This window comes from Parus major, chromosome 8 (assembly GCF_001522545.3).
Source record: "Parus major isolate Abel chromosome 8, Parus_major1.1, whole genome shotgun sequence".
Lineage (NCBI taxonomy): Eukaryota > Metazoa > Chordata > Aves > Passeriformes > Paridae > Parus > Parus major.
This window is the reverse complement of record NC_031777.1, coordinates 10,680,069-10,689,893: the sequence shown is the minus strand read 5'-3', so window position 1 is coordinate 10,689,893 and position 9,825 is coordinate 10,680,069. Positions and strand designations below refer to the sequence as shown.

At 37.2% G+C, this 9,825-nt stretch overlaps 1 long non-coding RNA gene across 1 annotated transcript in view; it reads right to left on the bottom strand.

The window, feature by feature from the left end:
• Window positions 1–2,532: 2,532 nt before the first annotated feature.
• The window catches only part of LOC107208469, an 11,039-nt gene continuing 3,746 nt past the window's right edge, over window positions 2,533–9,825 (bottom strand). The window contains exon 3 of the long non-coding RNA XR_004498421.1: window positions 2,533–2,630. This is a non-coding gene — a long non-coding RNA (uncharacterized LOC107208469). The remainder of the gene's footprint in view (window positions 2,631–9,825) is intronic.

Here is a 9,825-nt window from a genome sequence, read left to right as displayed (position 1 = left end):
CAAACATAATACGAGAAAGACATCAATAATCCTTGATTCCCATTACTTTTCTACTTTTTTGAGGGGGGATTTTTATTTGCTTGGGGTTTTGGTTTGGTTTAGTTTTTTTTAATAACTGGAAGTTGTGGGTATATCCAAGCCAATAGGCACTAATGTCATAACCACCACATGGGGGGCAATTTAGATGCTGATCCCATCACCCTCCCTGTGTACAGTGGTATTCACATGAGTAACCCCACTGAAAACAGAAGGATGATTTGTGCACTAGGTGCTATTTAGAGAAAGGGTAGAAGGCTAGAGGCAGATGAACCAAGCTTTTTAGTTGATAAACTCATTGCTTCCTGGGGGAGGGCAAGGGGAACTTTTGGTAGGCATCTAAACTCAATTACCAGAGGTACCAAAACTCTCCTACTGTAAAAGTCTAGATACTCCAGCACTTACGCAAACAGTCAAAAACCCCACAGTATCATCAGCAGCTGCTCAAGTTGTCATAGGATCAGCTTTAAGAAACACAGGCCAAATCTCATTCTGCAGATCTCCAAGCTGAGGCATTTCCAGGCCTTTTTCTTTCAGGACCAGCCTGGGACTGCCCTGGAGCTGGGCTGCTTGTCAGTGTGCAACCCACAGACACTCTGCACTGAAGAGCAGAAACATAGAGAGATCCAGGAGATACACATTTTTCCTAAAACCCTGTGCACAAGGCTGTGCCAGTTACTTTTCCTAGGTTAGTCTAATTTGGAATATCCTTTCTGCTCTATGACCCAGAAGACTGGGTTCAGTACTAAAATCTTACTATCTAAAAATCCAGATGCATATATTCCTTTAATCCTTTTTTTCATTCTGAACAGACAATAAACTAAAACACAATGTGGCCACCAAGTATTCACAATACTTAACAGGTGGAAATTTTGGGGCTTCTAGTAGAAATACTTAGCAAAGCAAGGAAAAATTCTGGAGTAAACTCTAGCCTAGTTTTATCTTAAAATGTTGTTCCTAGATTGATAGTCTACTTAAATTCTTAGGATTTCTCTTATGAAGTAGACAACAGAGCAGACAAAATGTTGCTTTCTAAACTTTGCAAACTATGTCCTATACTTTATTGCACCATCCAAGACCATCCTTAATGTTATCATTTAAATTATGTTCATAATAGCTGACATTGCAATAGTCATGTAAGAAATGCATCATCCTATCAATGTAAAAAATAGGAGACAGAAGCCTTAAATAAAGGATGACATCAGGTGAACACTTTCAAATAGATGGGAGCATTCAACTTCACAACAGAACTCTTAAAAAGTTAGAATAGGGGAAGAAATTTAAAAGGAAGTCCAGCATTAGCTTCAAAGCTCAATATTATTCTAAGTTGTGTGCTTTTTTTTAAGCTTCAGCCTTTGATAAGAGGGGGTTGAACAAGAGAAAAAAATTAGCTGCAAAAGCAGGCACATTTGACAAGTTTGGCAGCACATGAATAGAACTTAGAGTATTATATGTAGCTTAAAAGATAAAAAAAAAATAACAGCCTTCCTCTTAATTAGAGAAGCCATATGCTCTATGAAATAAATCCTGGTAGCTTGTAATTACAACCTTATTTTTAAACAGATCCTTTTAAATCTATTATATTCTGTATTTCTGATTTATTTACTAAAATATTCAGATCACAGAGTTGTTATGCAAAAGTTCACTTCACAGTTGAAAGAATAGCATGGCAATAATACTGCTACATCTCTTCCTACAAACAGGAGGTGATAAACAGGGGTCTACATGCTAAAGATTATTTTCTTCTCTACAGGAAAAGTAAGAAAATAAAGAAGGAAAAAACAACATCTGCCATAGTGAGTTTGTCTTGCTCAGTATTCTGCCTGTATGGATATGATATTTAACCGTGTTCAAATTAAAATCAGCCTGCAGTACTGCCTACCAGCAGGCCACATGGGACATCTAATCCAAGCACCTATCACACCTTAGTTTCAGGACTACTCTTAATTTTTCTTTTGAAATGGGAATGGACATTACTTTTTGAGTAACTGTTTTCCTGAACAGCATAAAGTTTTGACTCATGTTTGACACAGAAAAATTTAACTGTACTTCTCCATGTTAAATAAAAATATCTTTTAAACAATATTCATCCAGAGACTCTACAAAAGATCACTGCCATCCTCAGCACTTCTAGTCACTCATAATAAGATGGTTTCATATAAGGAGCTATCAGTCAGTTTTATAGATGCAGGTATGTTTCTATAACTATATAATAGGTAACATTCACAAGCATAAATCACAGGTTTTCTAGGTGCCAGACTTCCAACACAAAGAAGTTCAGCCTATAAAAACATGAATCAGCCCATGCACATGTCAAAAACTCAATTCCCTTGAGAACAAAATTTCTTGCTAAGAAATTTAAGGTAAAATAATTAAATTCAAGATAGAAATTTGACTATACTTTCAGTAGTGTGAGGCTGAGGTCTGGTTCCTTATTAACCTGTCATGTTGGGATTTTACATTTCCATTGCTGGTTGGTGCTGACTCTCACCTGTAGCCACTGCCCATCCTGCAATTCAGTGCATCTTGCTTCTCTTCAAGCATTAACAGCAAGCAGCTGAAACAGGCTGGTGCCAGTTTTGCTGTTCAGATTGCTGAGCAAAAAGGACAGGAAATCATTATAGTCAAAGCATTTCTAACAAAGGTCACTTTAATACGAAATTACATCAATCACCTTGAAAACAAAAAGCACATTTCAATTGATGTCATTCGTTCATGGGGCTAATACCAGCTTTAGTTTTAAAAATTTGGCTGCTTCTGAAGAAAAAATCATTAAAAATTAAGTGTCTTTCAAGAGAGATTTAAGTTATGTGTGAGAAGATAAAATTGCATGAGTTGTTTCATATGATAACCTGAATGGCTGTTTCAAAACTTTTTTTCTGAAGACATCACTGACAGCAGCTTTAATGTAAAAGAATCATCTAGAGAAGAAGACTCTGGATAAAGCATTTCTCAGGATTTACCCTAGTCTGGTTACATGCACCACAGAATCCAGGCCTTCATCTCACAAATGTAGCATTATACAAGTGAAATAAGCCAGAATTATTGTACCTGTAAATCATAGCACAAGCACACATTTGGATCTATTAGACACACTAGGTGAGGTATCTGACTTTGTATAAGACTTTTGCAGTCAATTTTGACATGGGTACATTGTAAAAATATCTTCTAGCACTGCAGATGAAGCTTTATACGCCTAAAAATTTTTACTAGGAAATGCTAAATGAATTTGCAGGTGTAAATGAGGTCTAAGCTTTCAGACATTAACACTCATGTGATGCTAAATTCAACAATTAAATATTCAGTAGTAAGAGATTATGCCCATACATCTTACTTCAGACCATAAATGACTTATCTATATCAGAGTACATAAGCATGTGCTTAGAAGTCTGCTTTTCAAAGTAACTGAATGACTTAACCACATGTAAATTTATTTGCTGAAGAAAAATGTGTGGATAGTTTGAAGACAGTGATTTTGTCTATGGTGGTATTGTGGAATTCAATTCTACATACACACAAATTCCTATCCAATGTTTTATGTTTAATCATCACATTTATATATAATTAACAGACATAAAAAAACCATGGACAAACAATATAATTATACATAATTTTACAACACAGAGTAAACAGGCAATCTCTGCAGTTTTATCCTACATTAAAAATTATCTAGTATCTGCAGCATGTCTTCCAGTGGGATTAGTGCACTGCACAATTTTAATTCCAGTGAAGGTTTTTTCAAGGCTAAGGACTATCCCTGTAAACTCATATGTAAGCTGTAATTTTAAAAACAATTCCCCAAATATTTTAATTTTGATTTATCCACATCTGTGTACAGATCTGTAGATAGTATATTCAAGCTCTATAATTTCAAATCATACTGCTTTGAAAAGGCTGGTTAAAAAATTGAATGTCATTTGATTGTTATTCTGCTTAGGAGAGACTACAAATGAAGGATCAGTGAGGGAGCAGAGAAAAATCCAGTGAGAAATAGGATGAAAACAAAGTTGAGAATGTGAAGAATGAACAACTGAGTGTGAAAGAGAAGCACAGAGGGAGAATATAAAATTCTCATACACTGGCATTCAAGGGACAAGAAGCTTACACGGGCCACTGAGCTGTGCCATCCTCACTTCTTCAAGGGTTAGTAAACTCACTCAATGGTAACCTGGTACAGAGCTTGCTTCAGCAGGAGCTTCACTGGAGAAAAGTTTCCTACATCAAAATAATGGCTCCCAAACTGCAGCTAATATCTAAAATACAATTCTGCAGCCCCTGCAAACCCCCACCCCCATCCTTGTGCATCCTCCTGTCAGTGTTCCCAATCTGCTATGCCCAAAACCCCCAAACATTTCAGTCCCTTTTAAAGGCAATGAGGCCTTTCTAAGCTGCAGCCCTCCCCAGAAGAGACATCTGAGATGCTGAGCTTGCTGCTGGAGAGGCCATGAACTCCCTGGGAGGTTTCTGGCCTGCTGTGTTAGAGCCACTCTCCTGGCAGACGTGGAGCCACCCCAAAGGGATGCAGACTCTGCTGCTCCCTGGCCCTGGAGACATCATGGCCACAGAGCCACAATGGCAGGGTCTAAATTTTTCTCTTTCCAGTTTTTCAAGTCATGGTTTCTAAAGGTGACAATGGTAATTAGTCCTAAATGCTTTATGTGCCACAGAGAAATGTAGGAGAATAAGTCCAGCAGGCAACTTTTTTAAAATCTCTGCCAACACTTTGATCACAGAACGAATTGTCTGGAATACTGTGAACTCTTTACTTATTAAAATGAAACTGGGGTGTCGTATCAATGAAATATATTTTATTGTGTTCTGTCAATGAGACATATGCTATTATATTATCAAGGTACCAATTCAGACTATAAAATCAGCTTTCCATTTCTCTTAATGAGAGACTGTACCAAAAGTAAATTACATGAGTTTTCATCACGGTACTCTTAATAAAAATAGGACATTTTGGCTCTTTTTGTTAAAGAGAAAGCTAATATAGTATTTATGAAGTCTGTGCAGTGAGCAGTTAAGGACTAATACTGAATATCCAAAATGCTAGAGGATCCTTACTCAAAACGAAGCATGACAATATGAGACACAAAGCATTTTGTCAAGAAAAAGAAAAAATAGTAATAGGAAAAAAGAGGAGTGGTTATTATAGGAAGAATGAAATGGTATAGATGGTGAAAGAGAACTAGCATTTCCAGAAATGTAAATGGGGTGCATTTTTTTAGAAAAGAAGATGCCTTCTAGATTTTAGTTGTGTTTTCAGGAGATGAAAGAAACAAACTTCTACATCTCCAAAGAGACAGTAAATTTAGACACTGAAAAATTGCCACAGCATTTGAAAATAAATGGGATCTTATTTTTTAACCATAAAACTATGAACTGCCTCTTTTATTATTTAAGGGGTCTTGCTTTTCTCTTCTATCAAGAAGACTTCAAGGTCAAAATGTCTGTATACTTAATGCCACTTTAGGTGCCAATGAAAGGAGATTACAAGAAAAATGAGAGCCCTGGGGCTTGCCAGGCCTTTCTGGGATAAATGCACCTGGTAAAGTCAAGGTTATATAAATGAAGAGAATCCATCATCTGATGTTGTTGTTGGGGGATTATTTACATTTAAAGAAAAAGGAAGTAAATTAATAATAAAAAATAGTGAAATGTCCAAAGATTGCATGAAAAAGACAGTTTCACATTGCAGTATGTGCAATAGTAAGTCATCAATTCTTCTTTTAAGTGAGGACTGAAGCAATTGTTAGGGGAACAGAGGCAGTCATAGTTTGGTAGACAACTCCAAATTATCCTAAACCCTTTTCAAATTGTCATAGTCTGCTCCCTGGAAACTTAAGGACCTGCTGAAGGTAGACCAAAATTGCAAAGAACTTGGTTGGAATCCAAAAATGTAGGAGAAATTTGCCAACATCTGAAAACCACAAATTTTAACTGTAATAATATCAGAAAAATGTACTAAAGTGTAACACACAAGGAAGTGTTTTAAGGACAATATTTAAAATGTTTAACATCAAGAGAAACATGGACATGAAGAGAGGTTTCCATGCCATGGAATTTCAGCATTCTGTAATACTTGTGATCAGCAGTCTTGCCCAGAAAGAGTCTGTAAGGGTTGTTCTCTTGATTTACTGCAGAATAGCCAAATAGATTCCCAAGGTCTCCACAAGATCTATTTTCCTCAAGGACAGGGGGATTTACTTTTTTTCCCCTTTTTTCTGTCTCAGTCTTATCACATTGTTGAAGATGCGGCTTCATGTCTTACAGGTAGGGTATTGTCCTATCTTATTATAATCAGAAGCTCAACCTGCTGCACAGCTGATTTACTCTGCTAGGTGCAAATGCTGCATTAAACTCAGCAACTGCAGTTCAGTAGACAGTGCAGATGTTAAACCATTTATTTGCCTTTCCCCCATACCTTGATGGAAGTAAAGGAAGGTTTCCTGAGAAGTTCAAGGTCTAAAGGGCATTTTTTCCATGCATTTACTATCCTTAGTGTTCAGATTTGGAGCAACATCCCTCTTTGGTACAGAGATCTAAATGATGCAGACAACAAGTACATCCAAGAGGGAATTTCTACTCTAGAATTTACATCAAATTGCATTGTTAATTGAAAAGATCATGCCTTTGCTTAGAGATACATACTGCTTTAATGGAGGCTGTGCATTTAGCAAGGCAAAGGACTGAGGCAGGTGTCGTGAAACAGTTTGTACACTTTTTTCCAGGAGTAAAAGCTGTCAGGAATGGTAGAAAAGCAAGGAAGAGCTTTCTTTCCATTTGCAAGGGAACTTAAGTGAGTAAAGACTCTGAGACAAGTCATAAAGGGAAAGAGTGGAGAGATAAGCTGGCCAGGAGGTTAAGTGAGCAGAGTTTGACGATTGGTCCAGAAGGACAAATGGCTTTAGAGTTAAAAATTTTCTCTGTCAGAGGAGAGCTCCACACACTAGTGAAAGTCAAGGGCTTTGCAAGAACATCCACAAATAAAAAATAGTTACGGTGCCAATTTCTTATAATGCTACTGTGGCATCCACCTTCCACTACAGAACATGCAGCTCTCTTGTCCACAAAACTTCCCTTGAAATCTTTTGACCTTCGTGCATCTTCCCTGGAAGAAAAAGTGCAGACAACGTAGTTCCTGCCAAAATATTATCCTCTGGTGTTTGCTGTCTTAACCATACAGCATCAGAAAAGCAAAATCAGCAGCTGCAGGTGTTAAAAGACATATTTTAGGAACAGAATTCTACATTCGGGAGAGGTAACGCCCTTCACTTCCAGAATGCACCTCATTATTAGGCAGTGACTCTAACACTACTGCAAACACTTACCTTGGCTCCAGTCTCATTCCTCTCCTGTGTACTTTGTAGATTGCCCTGTTCTTTACTAATCTCAGACTGAGCACTTCACCACCACCAAGAGCAGAGAGGGGCTCTGCAGCACCAAGAGGAACTAATATTTGTCCTTACTTTCAGAAACAGCTTAAGGCCTAGAGCCAACTTATTTTGCACATAAACTCTGCAAGATTTCCTGCTACATTCTTATTTCTGTAAATTTAAGATGTGCCTTCCTATATAAGGACTAGAGGACTAAGCTGGTATTTTGATACCAAAGTGCTCCAGAAATGTGGACCTCCAAAGTCATAGAAGTAGCCAGAAAATCAGATTTCAGGGACATGCTGAGATTGAGTCCACCAAAGTCCATGAAAAATCTTTTTCTTTTTTTAAACCACTGTAGTTTGGATCAAATTTTCAATCAAGTTTCATGATCTGGCCTTGAGGATGCCTGATGTGATTCATATACACAAGCAGATGTAGAATCTATGTTGTACAAGTTTCTAGGATAAGAAGGAAGGTATTCACAGCTGAAAGCTGCAGTCTTACTTCAGCTCTGGGAATGCTTAAACTGCAGAGCCAAGGCTCCCCATCCTGCCTATGGTTTGCTTCTGGCTTTATCTTGATTTATATCAACATTTGTGAAGCATTATTAATGTCACAAGAGGCAGACCTGTCAACTAGAATAACACTCTTGGAAAATTTGCTCCCACCTACTTTCCCTTTCAGGTTCATCAGATCTGGCATTTGTGTCTGGAGTTACCCAATGGCAGATAAGAAACATGAGAAAAACACATTGTCATTAATTACAGGGCAAACAAGAACAGCTAAGCAAAAGGAGCTTGGGTAAAACCAACAACCCTTCACAGGAGTACCCCATTGTATTCATCTGCTAACTCCAATCACAGCTGAAAGCAGATTGCAGGGCTTTTATATTACATTGGAAAGGCAAGTACAGGATATGGTTTCTTTCCTAGCATTATTCCCCCTGCAAAATCAATACTCCTGGATATGGTTTTAGGCATTTTCCAGGGGAGATGCAGGGAGTCCCGCAGGGGAAGCTTGGCACATGCAGTAATGTTTGCAGGGTCATGACCCTGGTACTTTTAATATATTCCACAAAGGTTAATGTGCTATTGTACAAGATCCAGGACAAGGCCTATGAATCACTGGAATCCTTCTCAAACCCCAGCTGCACAGAAAAACACATTTAAGGCACAAACTGGTTATAGTGATATATCTCTTCTAGAATAAAAATATATAAATATTCTTTTCTGTGAGGAGGTAATGTGAAAGGCTGAAACCCATACACATACCTCCAAGTAACCCATAAGTACTATATTTGTAAAAAAAAAAATGGAAGATTTGAATTTGCATGAATAATTACTGATAAAATATCTGGGATATTTTTAGAGACAAAGCCACTTGCTAGAATGTTGATTTTGTGGCCACCTTGAGCTGGGATAAGCCTGTTTTCCTGGAGGTGATTTGTCATGGCAGAGATGGTATTTTCTATTCTTAGAAGTTGCCTCCCTATAAGAACCATAAAAACAAATTAATCAATTGATTTTAACTGCATTGCAATTAGATATTGATTTATTGGCACTCAGGGATAGTTATAAACCTGATATTAAAAAAATGTTATTCCATGCAACTAAATTGAAGCAGGAAAACTGTGATCTAGAAGTAATCCAAATTCCACAGTATCAAATCTTATGCTCTACCTCTTCATGTTTATATCTATAGCAACAAGATAGAGGTTTTAGATTATTTTTTAATTATTATTTTTTTGATAGAGAGACTCCTTGGATAGAGGATCCTCAAAGAGGAAAAAAAAATTAGACAGGGAAAGCAAATGAGTCTTAAGGGCATGATTTCATTTGGAAGAGGTCATGCAAGATTAGTATCCTGGGCTGCCCAAAGCTAAAATTTAACTATCATAACTGAGAGCATCAAGTTTGAAAAGGATGAATGTGTGAGAAAGCGCAGGAGGGGGTTTCTTTCATTTTCTCTGCTTTTGGGAAGAGGGATGTGTGAGGAGAATACAAATCCACTGATTCATACCTATCTATTAGTCATACCTCTGTTGTGCTGGTTGCTTATTCTGTAGACATTCTCTGTTGTATAAATAAGGTGCACTGCCGCAGGGCTTAATATAGTATGTCTTTATACCTTTGTTTTTCTAGTTTTGTTTCTAACCCCTGATCATTCTACACTTTCTTTCCCATACTTTGTAATTCAGCTGAAGAATTTTGTAATAGAAAGTTTGTGCCATTTACTAGTACTTTCCAACTAAAACATGCTGGATTTTTAAGCACTGTATGGCCATCCATTACCTAAAGAAAAAGATCTTTATCATGTTTTAGAGCATAAATATTTTCAATGAATGCAACGTTTTAAGAAATACCTTTTTAAAAATAATCTATTGTATGGAGAGGGAGGGAGTGAGGGA